The 17,973-nt window shown below is 47.0% G+C and overlaps 1 long non-coding RNA gene across 1 annotated transcript; it reads left to right on the top strand.

Moving 5' to 3' along the window:
* The first annotated feature begins 1,975 nt into the window (after positions 1 to 1,975).
* LOC146186664 (uncharacterized) lies at positions 1,976 to 13,416 on the top strand. The gene is made up of 3 exons (XR_014708151.1): positions 1,976 to 2,072; positions 2,407 to 2,511; positions 13,353 to 13,416. It is a non-coding gene; the product is annotated as an uncharacterized LOC146186664 (long non-coding RNA).
* The last annotated feature ends 4,557 nt before the right edge of the window (positions 13,417 to 17,973 follow it).

The following is a 17,973-nucleotide window of genomic DNA, read 5'->3' as shown; positions in this document are numbered from 1 at the left end:
AAAAATATAGCATTGAGGTTCGCATTTATGGGACTTCCTTTTTTGCGGAAGTTTCGAAATATATAACTCTGGTGCTATGCCCCTGCAAGGAACGCTTGTGCGCAGTACCTTCTCTCGCGCGGAGCTATGTCGGCTTAGCAGGATTTGCGCCTGCTGGTAGCGTTAATGCTGTAAAAGTGTTGGTACAGGTAAATATCGTGTCCGACTGTGTCTTTTTGTTTGCCATTATAAGCATCATGAACAGCGTGAAAAACAAATAGCGGTAAAAACACACACAGAGAATGGAAGCGTTGACAACTGACTGAATGTTTCGTTAAGAACTCGTGCTTAAAGAATCTCGAAGTGCTGCCTGGCGCAGGCACACATGGTAAAACAACACGCACAATGAAACGCACAAGCCAAACTACAAGTGCGCATAAGCTTTTTGCACCGGAATATTTTCGTGAAGATATTCCGCTGCTATCTGATGCAATGCCACCGCAGGTTTGCCAACACGCGACGTGATTTATGTAGCGGTCAAATATGCCTCCAGTATTTCTCAGCACTACATCGGCACGCCCCAAATTCAGTGCACATCAAATATTTTTTTTTGCTGCAGTCGCGATAATAAACCACGAGATCTTAAGAGACAGCTGAGGCCTCCGAGGACATCTCGTATTCCTTCAGATGGATATTAAGGCACCTTCCAGTTTGTCGACAGTAACCTCACTCACAAGACAGGTACTTTATACAGGACTCTTATGTTGCATGACGCGTATCTGTTGTGTCGTACAGTCCAACAACAGTCACCAACTCGCCCAGTATTCAGTTTTGCCATTATTGGTTAAAGGTGACACTGCTACTACGTTGCAAAGGCAGAGATCAGTGGGGTGGTTGTCGTGCGCTCAAGCTAGCATTGCTAACCGAAAGCTTGTGACGGCTCTCGCGCCACCTGCACTGCTGCTAGAGGTGAAGCCATCAACTCTACCGTATTTGAAATAACCTTGTGTTTCGTACTTAGTGCGCCAATTACAAAATTATACAATGACGGTTGGCAGTTACTGTTCCTGAAGCACCACATGCCGCAGCTTTGATACCAAACACATTGTGCTACGCGACATAAGGTGCGAGCTCAGACACCCGTATCTTTTCGTATCGAATACTGTGAGCACGCGGTCACGTCCACGGAGCAGCTCGTAGAGATGCTACACTTTTCAATGCGAGCATTTCATCCCTCAGGTTTAATAGCGAATGACCGTATTATAGGTTTTGACGACGTCATGCATTATTTGTTTATAAAAAGAATTTCAATGATTACTTAGATAATTATTAACCTAATTCTTTTATGAGTACTAGATTGCAAATGTTCAGCTGGCACCTTGCAAGATCATGCCGTAACTGTGGGTAAGAAGCAAATCGTCGACCTCATGCTCCTGTCAAAGCCTTCCTATAAACTACCAATTGAATTCTAGATTATGCTTTTATTACAGCCGTTTACACAAACGTATAGCATCAGTTTCGACACACAGCGAATCATTGTTCCTTATTTTATCACACATCGAAAACCTCAAGCATCGTTCTGGCGCTCTTTGGTTAGTCGCCCTTGCGCCATTCAACTCCAGACTGCCTGTGTGCTGCATCTCGTAAAATGGCCTCGACGCCCGGGTGCGCGCCTGCATCTCGCGATAAGCTGACCCGCAGCAGCCTGTGGGCTACCAGTATGCCGGCGGGAGTCGTATCTCAAGAGGAAGTGTACCACTAGCATGGATGAACCACACAACTGTTCTGGATTAGACAGAACATTGTCCGTTTATGCTTTATATGAAGAATTATCGATATATCAAATTGGATCCCAAATTTCTTTGAGTTCGGTATATCTGTGAGCGACTGTACTTTTTTAATGCATCCTGTAATAATAAAACATACCAGGCTTCCTGGTGCAGTCGCACGGACTCTGGGCTAAGTGCTGTGTTCTTGTTTCGCTTCCAGATTTCGTCCTGGGAACGGAAGTCCAAGACAGTTTAGGATTTCAGTTACTGAAGACGCCTATTGACACCAGCAGCATTTCTTTGTGTTACAAGGTCGCTGAACAGGTATAAACGGAAATTCACGGTCAAGAAATATATGTGACAGAGTTTGAAGTTCTATATTTTAGAGATGTGTATGCGCGACACAACTTAGTTCGAGAAACATTTCTAACACAAAAGCTCTCGCACTTCACCCACATATGTTGTAGCTGGTGGTGACTTTTTGTAGCAGTCGTAAGTGGGAATGACTTCCATTGTATATGCAGCTACGTCAATTCACTTAGTTTGGAAGCCTTTCCATCTTCAAAGACAAGTAAACATTATTGTATGTCTCTATTCGGTTTCTATAGAGGGACACTTTCTTAGTGCTGACTATGCGACTCTTCTTTTTTCAATAAAGTGGACGGGCCATTTGCTTCCCCAGTACAGCAAACGAAGCTGGCTGGCATCGAGCGGCGTCACCTATCTCTGCCGGCTGGCTTTGGCCAATGATGAGGACGACGTGGTGAGCACCTCTTAATTACCATATTCTGGCGCACCAGCACAGACCGCGCTTAGCTAAGATAATGCCTTCCAATGCTATGTTCTGACAGACAACGTATTGATGGGGTGCCACATATGAAATAAATGGAAATGTCGGGACTGTCACATTTTAGCTGTAACTCGTTTTTGTGAATTGCTTGGACCAACCGCTTTAGAGGAATTCACTTATCCTTTCACGCTGAGAATCCTTCATGCACTCATTTCAAAGATTTCGTGCAGGAGAAGAGGAGACACACGTACCTAATACATGTTGATCACAGCTCTCACGAGATGAGTTTGATACATACACAAAGGCATTATTCTGGCCTTCCGAACTAAAATGAAAGATCGTTAAGAAAAGTAACTGTGGCAGTAAAAAACGACGTTGATGTTAGTTGGTTTAAAGTCAGCTCTGCTCATATAAGGACGATAAAGATTCGGGGTTTTCCTGAATAAGCTCAGATCAGAGTTGCAATTCAGGGCGTTTGTTCTACTCGCCGTACTGCAACTCCCAATGCCATCAACGTGCGCCACTTATCTTAAGCCGAGAGACGCACTAGGCGGGGGTTGCGAAAAGCGTTAGTAGGCGGGGTGCGTCTACGGCGATTAGGTACTCAGTCTAGACATGAGTGCTGCCCGTGCCGCTGTCAGTGTGTAATACGTTGGACCCGGACATCAGGCTGATTTCTAGCCAATGCATAATAACTCACGCCCAGAAACTAGGTTGATCCTCAATGCGCGCAATATTGAAATTTCATCCATGGACACTAGGGTGAAAACGAGGACCAATGAAAAAGATAGAAACGGCACAAACGATGGTAGTAGCAAAGCCCTGGCCTTGGAGTCGCCGAAAATAGTAAGGGCGAAGTCCTAATAGCAGTGGCGTATATGTGCAGCATTTGCCTCGCATGCGGGATGACAGTGGTTCGAATCCCTGTGCCGCGCAATTCTCTACCGGATTTATAAAAACCCGCGTGTCGATGGAATTGCATAAACACAGGTTTGGAGTTTCTTTCTTACTAATCTGTTGCGTTCCTTCTTCCCATTTAGGCTAATTCTGGACCTCACCATCCTCTGGTCACTGCATCGCACTTTCCCGATTACCTCTACATCTTGCATAATGGCGGGGGTTGAACACATTATGAAGTCAATTTCATATTTAGTCTCCCCGTTAGGACTTTCCCATGTCCATATCCGGTTCTTCCGTTTGCTGAAGAAGATATTCATGATTCTTAAGTTACTGCGCTCTGCAAACTCAACTAGTAGCTCCCCCCTGCTGTTCCTAGAACCAATGCCAATAGTCACCTACTGCCTGGTCTCCTGCCTGCTTTTTTTCCTACCTTGGCATCGAAGTCGCCCATTAGTTCAGTGTACTGCCTCTTTACTTTTCGCATTGCCGATTCTACATCTTCGTAGAAGCTTTCAACTGCCCGGTCATCATAACTACATGTAGGTATATAGGCCTGTACAACCTTCAGTTAGTAAGATTAGTAAGAAAGAAACCCATCAACGAATTAGCGGTGAGGGGGAGGGCTGAAGAGTTCAGGATCTCGCTACAGAATAGATATTCAGCTCTAACCGATGATGGCCACATTACCCTAGAAGCAATGAACAATAATTTCAGAGATATCATTACTGAGTGTGCGGTAGAAGTAGGCGCAAAGTGACCGATATAAGGAAGCATAACAAGGAGAAAACTGAGCATGCTGCAAAGAATGGGAGAAGCCTAAAAGCGGTGAAGAAGAAATTGGGCATAGGCAAAAACCAGATGTATGCAATAAGGGACAAGGCGGGCAACGTCATCACGAATATGGAAAATATAGTCAAAGCAGCCGAGGAGTTCTATACAGATCTCTACAGTAACCAAAGTAGTCAGGACCGTACTGAGATGGCCGGTAGGGAAAAACAGCCAGACGTTCCACCAGTGACGAAGGACGAGGTCAAGAAAGTATTAGAAACTATGAAAAGGGGGGAATTCAGTTGTAGAGGATCAAATAACTACAGATTTGTTGAAGGACGGGGGGATATTGTGCTAGAAAAACTGGCCACCCTGTATACGCAGTGCCTGGTGTCATCGACGGTACCGGAACCATGGAAAAATGCAAACATTATCCTCATTCATAAGAAAGGGGCCTCTAAGGACCTTAAAAATTACAGACCGCTCAGCTTACTGTCGGTTACGTATAAGGTATTTACTAAGGTAATCGCTAATATAATCAGGACAACCTTAGACTGCAATCAAGCAAAGGATCAAATTCTTCACTCCCCCGACTTAACGGCCCACCTACAGCGGCATGGTGCGCACTGAAGATGGGACTACTGATACTGCATTAAGATGGGACCGGGCCATGGAAGCTCGACGTATGGCTCACCCCGATGTCCTCTCTGCCCCGCAAGCCCCCACGAGCTCGACTCATCAGCCCCCGGCCGGCACAGCCACACCAACGCAGCCTACGCAAGGCAAGTCTTCCAACGTTCTAAAGCGTCCGCCACCGTTTCCCAAGCTCCCGACACGAGACCTTAAAATCGTGTTCCGCCCCGGTGGAGGCATCGACCTAAGTAAACACAACGGGGGCTATATACTGTCTCTAGTCACCAGCGCTGTGCAGCTACCGACAGACGCAGTGCGAACATAAGACGCCATCCGAATCAACCCCAGGCACAATTCATTCGCTATCAGCACGCCAGCCGGAGACCGTCCCGTAGATATGTACAACTAGAATCTATAAAGATAATCGACCAAGTCTACCCAACGAAAACGTATATCGCTCCTCCGGACAACGCCATTCGAGGCATCATTTATAGTGCTATCTACGACCAGACATCTGAAGAAATTTTTACAGAGCTAAAAACGTTCAACCAAAGCACCTCCTATCTCATCACCATTGCACGCCAACTCGGCCACACCAAATCAATTCCGGTCACCTTCATAAATACCAATTCAGTACCTAAACAGCTGCGTTTCTATGGAGCGGTCTACCACTGCCTCCATTCATCGCCAAAGCAGAAGCCTGCTTCAACTGCCGTCGTCCGGGACATCGCAGCGACGTGTGCACGGCACCCAAAAAAGACTTATGCCAACAATGTGGGGAGACCCATGTACAGACCCTCCAACGTGTTCACCCCAGTGCATTCTGTGCGGCGGCCCCCATTTTACGGGCTCCCGCGATTGCTCGGAGCGATTCAACAGACCGGGCAACAAGAGACTGACACCCTTGACAGTTGGTGCAGACGCCGAGCAAACAACCCGGCAATCCCGAAGCAAGCACCGGACGAGTTCCACTAACCGCGTCCGCTCCAGGTCCGCCGCGTCCGCCGCTTCGACCAACGCCAGGAACCGCTCGCCATCTTTCCCGCCCCTGACCGACCAGCCTCCGCCGGAAAATAAGGTGAGCTGGGGCCCACAATCTTCCTCCCTTGTCCGAGAAAATAAGCAACTTAAAGAAAAGCTAGAAACTCAGGGCAAGCAAATTCAGCAACAGAATGATCAAATAAGAAAACTCAATGATCATATTGCAAAGCTCACTCAGCAAATGCAAACACCAATTCACAGGCTCTCCCCCGCAGAGGGAATGGAAAGTTCTTCCACTCCCCTCCCAGGTCGTTCCACCCCACTTCCGCCTCCTCCTCCGACATGCAACAACACAGCATCTACTACAAAAATTCATACGCCCGCCAAACGGAAGGCACCTCACCAAGACATTCCTACAGTGGTCGACTCCCAAAAGCCTGATCTGGTCGCCTCCATAGCTTTACTCGAAGAGAAGTTTGCTTAAAAATTTGAATCTATGACCACCAGCACGAACGCATGGGCAGCTGGAGTAGACGCGCGGATAGCGATGCTCGAGCAGCAGATGCAGCAGCAACAGATCCAGATTCAAACAGCTCTAGAAAAGCTACTCTCTACCACTGTATCTCAAACGATCCCACCCGAATCTCAGCCCCAAGATGGCAGGACGTCGACAGGACATTAAGGAGTGTGCAAGCGGAACTGCAGAGGCTTTCGTTCCAAGCGTAGTAATCTGCAGCTCTACATTCAATCCCTTCCGGCCGATGAAACACCAGAAGTAATCGCACTGCCGGAAACAAACTCCGCTGTAAAACTGCTCAAGTACACTCTTCATACAGCAACAAACTGTCCTCAGTACAGAGTGGCGACGCTGGTTCACCGCAACTACACAGCAACTGATCACAACATGGACGTTGCAGATATCGACTTCCATTTGATAGAGCTGCTTCCCAAAGAGCGGAAAGGAACGAGTATATTCATTCTGAATATCTACAGCCCCCCGAAAGGGAAAACTGCTCTTCTAATGGCGGCCATGAAAAAAGCCCTTCAAATCAGCGCTAAACAATCATTGATAGTTGCAGGAGACTTTAATGCCCGCCATATCACATGGGGATACAAAACGACTTGCAGTAAAGGCGTCCGACTCTGGATACTTCTCCAAAATGAGGGCATAACCCTTGTCAATGATACACAACAGTACATGCGTATCGGCAACAGTGTACAGAACAACACCACCCCCGATCTTACACTCACGAAAAACATAACACAATGCTATTGGACAAACACGCAAACCTCTCTTGGTAGCTATCACTATATAATTGAGACCTCTTTCTCACTATCCTCCATAACCCCCCGTGTAAAGAGGAAACTCAAAATCACCAACTGGGATCGCTTTCGCGATCTTCGTACCGCGGCCCCGATACAGATAGACCACCTTACAAATTGGCTGGCTAACCTCAAGAAGGACGTGAATATGGGCACATCGGGAATGCCGTGCACACAAACCTCGGAGGTGACTGACAGCCGATTACTCCACATGTGGGAAGCTCACTCGAGCTTACAGAAGCGATGGCTTAAAAACAAACACAATCACGCCCTGAAGCTACGCATCTCCGCTCTCATAAGGGAAATGGAGACGCACGCGGCACAACTCAGTCACCAGCAATGGGGTCAAGTATGCGACCGCCTTGCTGGAAACCTTGGACTTAAGGTCACGTGCCGGTTGCTACGCTGCCTTCTTGAATCCGATCACGCCAAGAATGTACAGCAGAAAAATGTGACGCTTCTTATCCATGGCATAGACATGGACAACGGCAACATTATTCAATCCTTAAAAGATACATACCTCACAACCACACCGAAGACACCCTTACCACAGTACCTTGGAACCCAAAACCATGAGCTAAACGAAGACATCACAAAGTATGAAGTCAGACCAGCCATGCTCCAACTCCGCACTACGTCTGCTCCAGGAGCCGATCAGGTCACGAACAAAACACTTAGAAACCTCGATGAAAACTTCATCAAGGCAATAACGGAACTTTTTAACAAACACTGGCAAGAGGGAACGCTTCCCTCAAAGTGGACGCATGCTCAGGTTACCTTTATACCTAAACCCGGCCAACCGCTCACTCTTTCAAACCTTAGGCCCATTTCGCTAACTTCATCTCTTGATAAACGTTTTGAACACGTTGTCTTGAATCGGCTACATACCCACATGCAAACCCGCGACCTTTTACCTTACACAATGCTGGGTTTCCGCAGCCACCTATGCACCCAAGATGTCATGCTACAGATATCAGAAGAAATTCTCCATCCCCGACACTACAAACGCACAAGAGCATTGCTGGCTCTAGACTTGCAAAAGGCATTTGACAATGTCTATCATTCCTCTATATTGGATGCACTATCCACTCTGAATGTGGGAAACCGAACACATGCTTACATTTCAGCATTTCTCCGGGATCGCACAGAAATTCGGTTCGGTCCCCTAAAATCCCCCACTTTTACCCTCGTTAATAGAGGCACCCCGCAGAGATCAGTCCTTTCCCATTTTTTATTGAACATCACACTCATCTCCATAACTAAAAAGCTGTCACAGTTCCCAAACCTCTCCCATTCTCTATATGCAGATGATATCACCCTGTGGACCACCCCTGGGAACGTAGGTAGCATGGAAGAAACTCTTGAGGAGGGGGCAGACATGGTGTCAAGATGCGCAGCTTCAATAGGCCTTGAATGTTCCTCCACCAAATCCGAGCTCCTGATACTCCACTCAAGCCCGCGGAAACACCACGAACCCCCTATGCTCATCACCGTAGATGGTCTGCCAGTACCACAAGTTCACAAACTTCGAATACTAGGTATGTTCATACAAGACAACGGCCTTAACACGGATACACTCTCCAGACTGACTAACACAACACATCAGATCACCCGCCTAATCAAACGTATAGCCAACAAGCACTGTGGAATGCGCGAGCATGACCTCAGACGCTTAGTACAGGTATTTATTATAAGCCGCATTCTTTACTCGATTCCGTATTTATATCTAACAAAAACAGGCAGACAAGGTGGATGCTCTCATCAGACAGGCTTATAAGGCAGCTCTCGGTTTACCTAAGCGCACCCCAACCTATCGACTCTTAGGCATGGGTGTTCACAACACACTCAGCGAACTGGTGGAAGCCCACCGCATCGCCCAACTAGGACGGCTCTCCAATACCCCAACTGGTCGCCACATTCTTTCCTTTCTCCAAATTAGACCGTTAGGTGCCCCTCCAGTAGAAACTTATGCAGTTCCAAAGACAGTCCGCGATCACCTCACTGTCCACCCACTTCCGAAAAACATGCATCCCCTTCATAACCAGGCCAGACGGAAAGCGAGAGCACGTGCCCTATACAGGGCACATGCGAACGAACCCGACACGGTCTACGTGGACGCCGCAGAATATCCACACCGCTCATCTTATGCGATATGCGCGGTATCCAGCCGCTTCGAACACATCACATCAGTTTCTATCATTACCCGAACGTCCGTAGAAGCGGAAGAATCCGCTATAGCCATCGCGATAGTCTCTTCCACTGCCACCCTTATCCTCAGCGATTCTAAAACTGTCATACAAAATTTCGCCCGAGGCCAGCTACATGCTGCCTCTCACAAAATCTTAACTACCAATGTTCAAATATCCCGACCCATAGACCTTGTCTGGGTACCAGCCCATTCGGGCAACCCCTGTAACGAAGCGGCCAATTCTGCTGCTCGAGCATACGTCGACCGAGCAACAGATACCGAGGACCTAGGCAGTGCCAGAGATCGGGTGATCACCTACAACGACATTACACTACACTACCGGTCAGAAAGACTTCACTACCCTCCCCCACACCCCTCCTTAACTAAACCACAACAAATAACACGGAGACACCTTCAAGCCCGCACCTTTCCCTCCCCAGCACTGCTGGCACTCTTCTCCCCCTCTACTCATCAGTCCGAATGTTCCCTCTGCGAGGCCCCGAGAGCTACATTCGAACATATTATGTTCAGATGCCCGGAGTTTCAACCACCGGCCGAATGGCGCCTTACGGACAACGAGACTTGGGAGATCGCGATCTCCAGCTCAGAACCGGCTCCACAAAGGAGACTGGTCGACTGGGCAGAAGTGGTCGCCGTCAAGCACTGCCTGCTGGCCACCACCCGTGATCAGGAGCCGGCCCAGCCCTTGTAATGAGTATTTCGTGGCTCCACCAAATAAAGTTTTTCACCACCACCATTCACAGCTAGCTTAGAGGAAGTATCCAGGGACTCGAAATGGGAGCAGTTAGGGATAAGGGTAGATGGAGAATACCACAGTAATCTGCGATTTGCTGATGATATTGCGCTGCTAAGCAACTCGGGGGATGAAAAAAAGTTGGTTCACAGGGAAAGGCGCAGTATCTGTCACACTTCTTTCTGTGGACACCTGAACCGCGCCGTAGGGAAGGAAGGAAGGTGGGTTTGAAAGTGGAAAGAGAGAAAGAGGAGCCGTAGTGGAGGGCTACAGATAAATTTAGACCACCTGGGGATCTTTAACGCGCGCTGACATCGCGCAGCACACGGACGCCTCTTCGTTTCACCTCCATCGAAACGCAGCCGCCGAGGTCGGGTTGAACCGATGGATCCCTGGACACTTGGGGAATAACAGCAATGAGCTGGCGAACCAGCTCGCCCGTGAAACTGGTAACCGGGCACCGTTCATCCCCTTGCCAAGATCCATGGAGGGCGGGTCGAGAGTGTCTCTTCGCGCCACCATCAGCGAATACTACAATACTGCTCGCTTAGACCGCAAGCTCTACCCCGACCCTCATCCTAATCTTTCCGATCGGGAGGCTCATATCCTTCGGCAAATACAGTTGAACACACTCATAACCCCTGCCCGGCTATATCTCTACAAATTCCGTCGCGATCCATCATGCCCCAACTGCCCTTCCCCTTATGCCAACCTTTACCACTACCTATTTTCATGTCCGGTTGCATTGCAATCGGGATTCTTTCCCACCTCCTACCATACTATCTGGACCTGGGTGGACTGGCTTGGTGCTGAGGGTAAAGAACAGCGTCAGCTCGTCCAGCAGGCTATCGATGTATTAGGCGTCTAAGTGTTGCGCCTCAATAAAGTCTTGTACTACTACTACAACCCGGGCACTCCGGGCAGTAGTCGGCCGTCTTAGCACTGCACCACCAAATAATGATTGAGGACCTAGACAAGGAAAGTAGAAAGGTAGGCTTGAAAATCAATATGCAGACGACTAAGGTGATGTTACACAGCCTAGGGAAGGAACTGCAGTTTACTTTAGGTAGCGAAGTACTGGAAGTAGTAGGCGAATATGTCTACTTAGGACAGGTAGTAACCGCAGATCCGGACCATGAAAAGGAAATAACAAGAATAAGATTGGGATGGAGCGCATTTGGCAAGCACTCGCAGATTATGACTAGCAGCTTACCGGTGTCCCTGAAGAGGAAAGTATACAATAGTTGCATCTTGCCTGTACTCACCTATGGGGCTGAAACGTGGAGGCTAACCAAGAGAGTTCTACTTAAGTTGAGAACAACCCAGAGGGCTATGGAACGAAAAATGGTAGGGGTAACATTAAGAGATAGAAAGCGTCCAGAGTGGGTCAGAGAAATAACTCAACTTACCGACATTCTAGTGGAAATTAAGAAGAAGAAATGGACATGGGCAGGACATGTAGTGAGAAGAGAGGATAACCGATGGTCGCTTAGGGTAACAAACTGGATTTCAAGGGAAGGAAAGCGTAGCAGGGGGCGGCAGAAAGTTAGGTGGGCGGATGAGATTAAGAAGTTCGCAGGGGTCAGTGGATGCAGCTAGCACAGAACCGGGTTAAGTGGAGAAATATGGGAGAGGCCTTCGCCCTGCAGTGGGTATAATCAGGCTGGTGATGATGATGATGATGATAATGATGATGATGACATTTAATGCTAGAACCCTAGCTGGTGAGGCTAGTTTAGCAATGCTGTTAGTGGAACTAGAGAATATGCAATAGGATATAATCGGGTTTATTGCGATAATGATGTCAAATGAGGCATATACTGTACTGAAGGACGGGCATGTACCGTGTTTCTCAAGTTTTCCCTGAGAGACAACTACGAGCAGGTTTCCTCGTTAATAAGGATATAGCTGGTAATATACATCAATTTTATACCATAATTCAGAGTGTAGCTGGCATCGTAATTAAGCTAAATAAGCGGTGTAAACTGAAGCTTATAGAAGTATACGCACCTACATGTAGTCATGGTCACCAGGCAGTAGAAGGTTTACAGTAAACGCTGTTGAATACAGTTTTGCGATGCAAGATTAAAATGCCACATCCATCTTGTGATAGGATTTCTTCATAAAATTAGAGCGGTGAAACTGGCTCAAGGCTACTAATACGTATTCCAATGCCAATATATTTCTTTATTTATCTAGGCGCTGAAATAGGAATACATGCATGCATAGACGCTTATTAGGTATTACGTGGCTTGTGACCTTTTAACGGTAACCACTGTGGTCTTTCATGGGGCTATGAACGACGCCTAAGCTCTCGGCCATACATCAAGACTGCAATAAATTGTATCACTGCCATATTTAACTATGTGGTTTTTCTCGTTATTTAAACTAATGATAGCTCTAGCAAGTATGTACACTGCGTATTCCCTAATCTACTTATGGTCCCTCCGCGTGCCAGATGATTGTACAAGTAATACGCTTATTTCTGGGATTGTATTTGTGCACTTATTATGCTAGACTAAAATATTTCTCTGAGCTCTGTGCTGATTCTGAGCCGCAGTTTACACAACGCTTCGTCCTTGCCATGCATTCAAAATCTGTTTGTGTATTATATAAATAAAAATTCCGAGAGAATTATGGAATCTACGCTGCAAAAAAAAGCGAAAGCGTAAGTATTGCTAGGGCACACGGTGCATCCTGTTTGGTCTCTTTATAATTATCAAATAAACGCACCGTGATTATCATTGCTATTGTCATCATTGCCATTGTCACTAATTGCAGCATCATTGTCATCGCTATTACCATCCTCACGGTAGGCAAGGAGGATTATGTAATGTTTTACACGATGCCGGGCATGGCGCGGTTGGTTCAAGTGGTCGACTAGGGATGCAAGGACGTGTGGTTCGATTCCCGGTAGAGAGAGAATTTATTTATGGGTAGTTATCTTCTTCGCGGTAGACAAGGACAATTATGATGTGCGTTTCAAGATCGCGGGCGTAGCACAGTTGATTAAAGCAGTGAGCTGGTGATCCCAGAGATTGAGTTTCGATTTCCGGTGGGAAGAGGATATTTTTTTTTGTCACAACGCCATGATGACGTCTTTTGATTGAAATCTAAGGAATGGACTCCGACCGTATACGCCATTAAAAACTGTCGCCTAATATTACTTCTGTTGTCTCATGTTGTTGTTACCGGGGGACGCAAGCCATATCTTTTAGGGAAACACAGATCACTAGTCTGATGTCTCCCTTTCTAAATTTTACCCAGAAAGCTGCTTTTCAACCCGAAATCAACACATGCTTGGCTAAGACTGCCACTGATGACATCAAGGTAAGCTTTACGCCTATACCGCACAGACGTGGTCTGCTTTTGAAATCGTTTGTGTTGAAAATATTCAACAGGCTGTTAATTTTAGTAAGCGAAGCACCTTCCAGTTCACCACATATGCCGCGAAATTTCTATGGTGGGTCTAATTGCTATATAATTTCTTTGCGTATTCTCAGCCAAGAAGGTACACAATATCCGTTCACCAAATCGAAACAATCATTAAACTCGAGCACCTGTTTTTCAACATGGTTCCTTATCAATGTTTCCTAGAAATCGCTCTTTAAACATGGGTGCCTCTGTTGCCTGCATCTGATTCCTGCGTCTTAGTGGAGTGATTATTAGTGGACGCAGGGAGCTGCGAATGGCAGAAAAAATATGTGCGAAATTTATAGCTAAAATAACATTGTAAAAGAGCTGGCATATATCTTGGCGATAAAAAAACGAATTCATATATTAAAGTTGAATAGCATTCAGAAGATAAATGAATCCAAAAAATAGCTTCATATGCTTGGGCTCTACGTGATGTCTCAAGATTGCCTTTACGGTCACTTGTATAGGCAACGTTTACCAGGCTGCCGAGCAATGTTTTAGAACGCTAGCATGGGAAATGAGATAGCAGTCGCCAGACTTTCTCCTGTATAGCAAATTAGCCAATTAACAAATTATGCAAACGGTCACTGAGTGTACACCTAACGAAACTCGAAAATAAGCAATGGACAGATAGGACTAAGCAGATCCATCAGGAAGAAACGTCGGCCCTGAAGAAGTCAACAATATGAATAAAGAGAGTCGCATGAGACTGATAACATTATCGTTTACTCGAGAGTTGCCATTGTGCATTGTAAAGAATGGTGGCAACCAGTGCAGAAAATAATTTATATACATACATGCACCGCTGCTTCATGTGTCTGAATCAAACCTATACAACGTCCTGTGTGTATGAAAGTTTAATTTCGTAGCTCACACAGTTCAAACCTCCGGGAAGAGCACCAGGATGCTATCTGGTCAGTGACGATCGTGAACGTCAGCTTTGGTTCGTGGGCTAGGCCAACGCGGCAGTGATAAGAGACTAAAGGCGAGGTGGTCAACTTGTCTGATTTAACACGAACGTTAATAAGGCATTTTTCAACCCCTGAATCAATAATCTAAGTCTGATAGTGAATCACAGCATACCATAGACGCCAGGGATAAGAAATGCCAAAGTAGCGCGCCGATTCTCCAAAATTACACGGATAATGGCAACTGCAGCTTCCTTCCCTGAACTCTAAGGCCGAATCAAGGAAATAGTTCGCTTTGGAACGCGTTCGCATTGCCGTGACGTCAATTTAACGTAGGGATTGGGGGAAAAGGAGGGGACGCAAGCTGTGTAGATGAACCAGGGGGCAAACAGCCAATCGGCTTATATGGGCGTTCTCGGTTTATTTTATTTTAAGAGGACAAATGCAAGTTTCAACATGTTTGGAAGCTCTAAATGAAGGTATTTGGCTACAGTACTGTAACATTATAGTTCAGAGCTTATAAAATACATACAAATAACTTTGGAAAGGTTTCGCCGTTTCTCGCAGCGCGCATAGCAGTTTCTGCTCAATTGTGTTGCGTTATGCTGCGCTTCAGGTTCTTTCGACAGCCTGAAGTGCCTGTGGAGAGCATCGTCAGGCATGTCGAACGGATCATCACGCGACGGCAGATGCAGACAGGTCACTTCACTGATCACCGTAAACAAGAGAGGGGCAAAGGGACGGACTGACACGTTTCTCGCGCTGATGAAGCGAGCGCAACATCCGCGAGTTCGCTCAAAGCATCCGAACGAGTTTTCTTTGAGTTCAGTGACATATCTTGGGATGTCTACAAAATCCGCGGTCCCAACTCCGCGATGTGGCGTTAGCGTTGGCGACACAAGGCCAATGGAGTGACGCGACGAGTGAGAAATAGAACGGGTTCCAAAGCGAGCTCTTCAGTGTGCTCTTATACGGCATCTAATGCAGCGTAGCCGTCCCGGCTGACAGCTTACAAAGCTGGATCATAGGTTCACTGCGAAGGTGCACATGCAGATAGGGCAGCGCTGAATGCATTGGTTAACGGAATGACTAATACTGTTACGCCGATAACTCCATAGAAAACGAGAGCCGACGTCTTGACGCTGTTGTAACTGATATTTTCTTCGGTTATCCCGCCGCCACCTGGTAAGGGTATGTCGAATTAGGTAACACATAGTGTTGGTGCCATTCAAATAGATCATGCGCATTAACTCCGCGTTTGCCGTTGTTTAAGCGGCTAGGTTGTTTGCGTAAAGGGAGGCAGCGAAGGTTGCAATTTGGCGGACAGTATTCGCGCGCAGCGTTATGTGTCGAGCGTATGCAAACATTAGATGCATTGAATCCGTTTTAGCTGCCAGGGAGCGGTTATCAGTTGACAGAAGAAGAATGAAAGTTCAAATGCTGCATGATCATAGCAGGCACGAGGACATTGCCGTAAGCATAACTTGATTTTACAACAAAGTCGTGAAAGCCGATGTTAGTGAAGCTGCAAGAACTGCCATGGAGCAAGTCTATTTCAATAGCGGTGTGCCGCGAGCTCAGCCAATCTAAAAATTCGTCACTTTATCAAATCATGAGCGTTTTACTTAAATAAAGATATTAGTCGTGGAAACCAATTGAGGCCGAAACAGCACCAGAGGGTTTTGCTTGCGTAGACATCACTTTTAACAATAAGCTGCCATCAACGGTTTTCAAATGGTCTGCGATGGTATTGTTTTCAAACACTTAACGCCTCGTTCATGAATATAGCAAGTAGACCAATTATCTTGCTATATTCAAGCATATGCAGTATTTTTGCACGATAGGAGTGACATGCTTAAGGCGGATTGGTGTTCACGTATCCACTTGTACAGCAATGGGCCGTCTCTGCTGCAGCATTGTTCCAGCCAGCGCCACATAGCGATAGTACAGGAAGAATAGTACTCTGCCACCAGAAAACTGTTCATCTTGTATAGAAAAATTGCGACGTATATATTAGCACTGTAATCAGGCTGTATGGTGGTCACATAGATATTTTTGTCAAAAGTATTCTGGGCACTGCGCTTTCCAATGAAAATATTGCTCGCACTACTCCACCCGTCTTGGTCCAATTCAACCCATCCGCCCCTACTGAACTCCGCATCGACGTATGTGGCCATGGATTTGGAGCTAGACTCGGTCAGCGACAACACAGCCGCACAAGGGTGGTTGCCTATTCCAGCTTCCTCCTATCAGCGCCTGAACAAAATTCTATCACACAGCGAGAGTGCCTGGCGCTTCTTCGGGCTATTAGGAAATTCTGTCCTTATTCGGTTGGCCACCTCTTTACTGTTTTAAAAGACCGCCAATTGTTGTGTTGGCTTTCGTTCCTAAATACCTTTCTGGCCATTTGGGACGCTGGCGGTATGATTGCAAGAATATGCTTTTTTTTGTCGTCTACTGGTCCGGTCCGCTTCATCATAGAGTGCTTGTCGTCCAGTAATCCTGCCGACTCCCCTAGCTCTTCAGACTGTGGCGAAGACGTATGTATTTTGCATTTATCGGATTTTCTAACATTGCCGAACAACAGCTGTTGAGTCCTTAGCTACATCACCATATCCGATGTCTTACCTGCGACCAAACTGATCCATGCCTCGCCTTGTACTCCACGGGAACGCCCTAGACCGACGTAATAAGCGACCAGATGACTCTGACCTTTTGCGCATTGTTTTCCAAAACCTGCGCTTCACAATCCTTGAAAACGTTGATGTTCTCTCGGCTTGACACATAGGGGTCTTCTGCCCATATGACAGCCTGCGCCGACGTTTGCACTCGCCGAAGCACCAACGCTGCGTCCAGCAATACGTTAACGCATTTGAACAGTGTGAGTTTCGAGAAAATGCTGCCCTCCGTTTTGCCTTCAGGTCACTTGCAACCGAACCCCATACAAACTGACCCGTTTTCCCGTGTTGGCACTGACATCTTTGGCCCTTGACGGTCTCCGCCTCAGGCAGCGAATGGATCGCCGTCGCCACCGACTACGCCACGCGTCACTCTATTACCTGCGTCATCCCCACCAGCTGCGCCACTAATGTTGCAGACACGTTCTAGCGCATATGAACAAGGACGAGAGAGATGTAGACAACACGAAGTTACGAACTAATGTTGCTGACTTCCTTCTAGACAACGGGATTCTTCGTCATGGCCTACTCATGAACTAATACCAGACCCTGGGCGCTGCTCTCTATGAAGAGTGGATAACGAAATTCTTCGTTCGCGTTCCGCCCGCCACGAACTCAACACCGCCTATAACCTCAGGCCAACAGCCTCACGGAACGTCTAAACCGCGCGCTCGCGGACATGCTCTCCATGTATGTGTCTGACGACCACCGGGATTGGAATGTTCATGTACCGTTTGGGACGCTCGCCTATAACTCGTCTCACGTTTCCATTGTTGAATATTCTGCATTCTACCTGCTTTTTGGCTGACGCCCGTTACTGCCCTTTGACCCCTCACTACCCAAGGCTGAAGCCACCAGCATTTACGCCGGTGATGCCGTCACCGT

Source organism: Amblyomma maculatum, chromosome 6 (assembly GCF_055883805.1).
Source record: "Amblyomma maculatum isolate TAMU_Amacu chromosome 6, ASM5588380v1, whole genome shotgun sequence".
Lineage (NCBI taxonomy): Eukaryota > Metazoa > Arthropoda > Arachnida > Ixodida > Ixodidae > Amblyomma > Amblyomma maculatum.
This window is presented reverse-complemented; position numbering and strand designations above follow the sequence as displayed.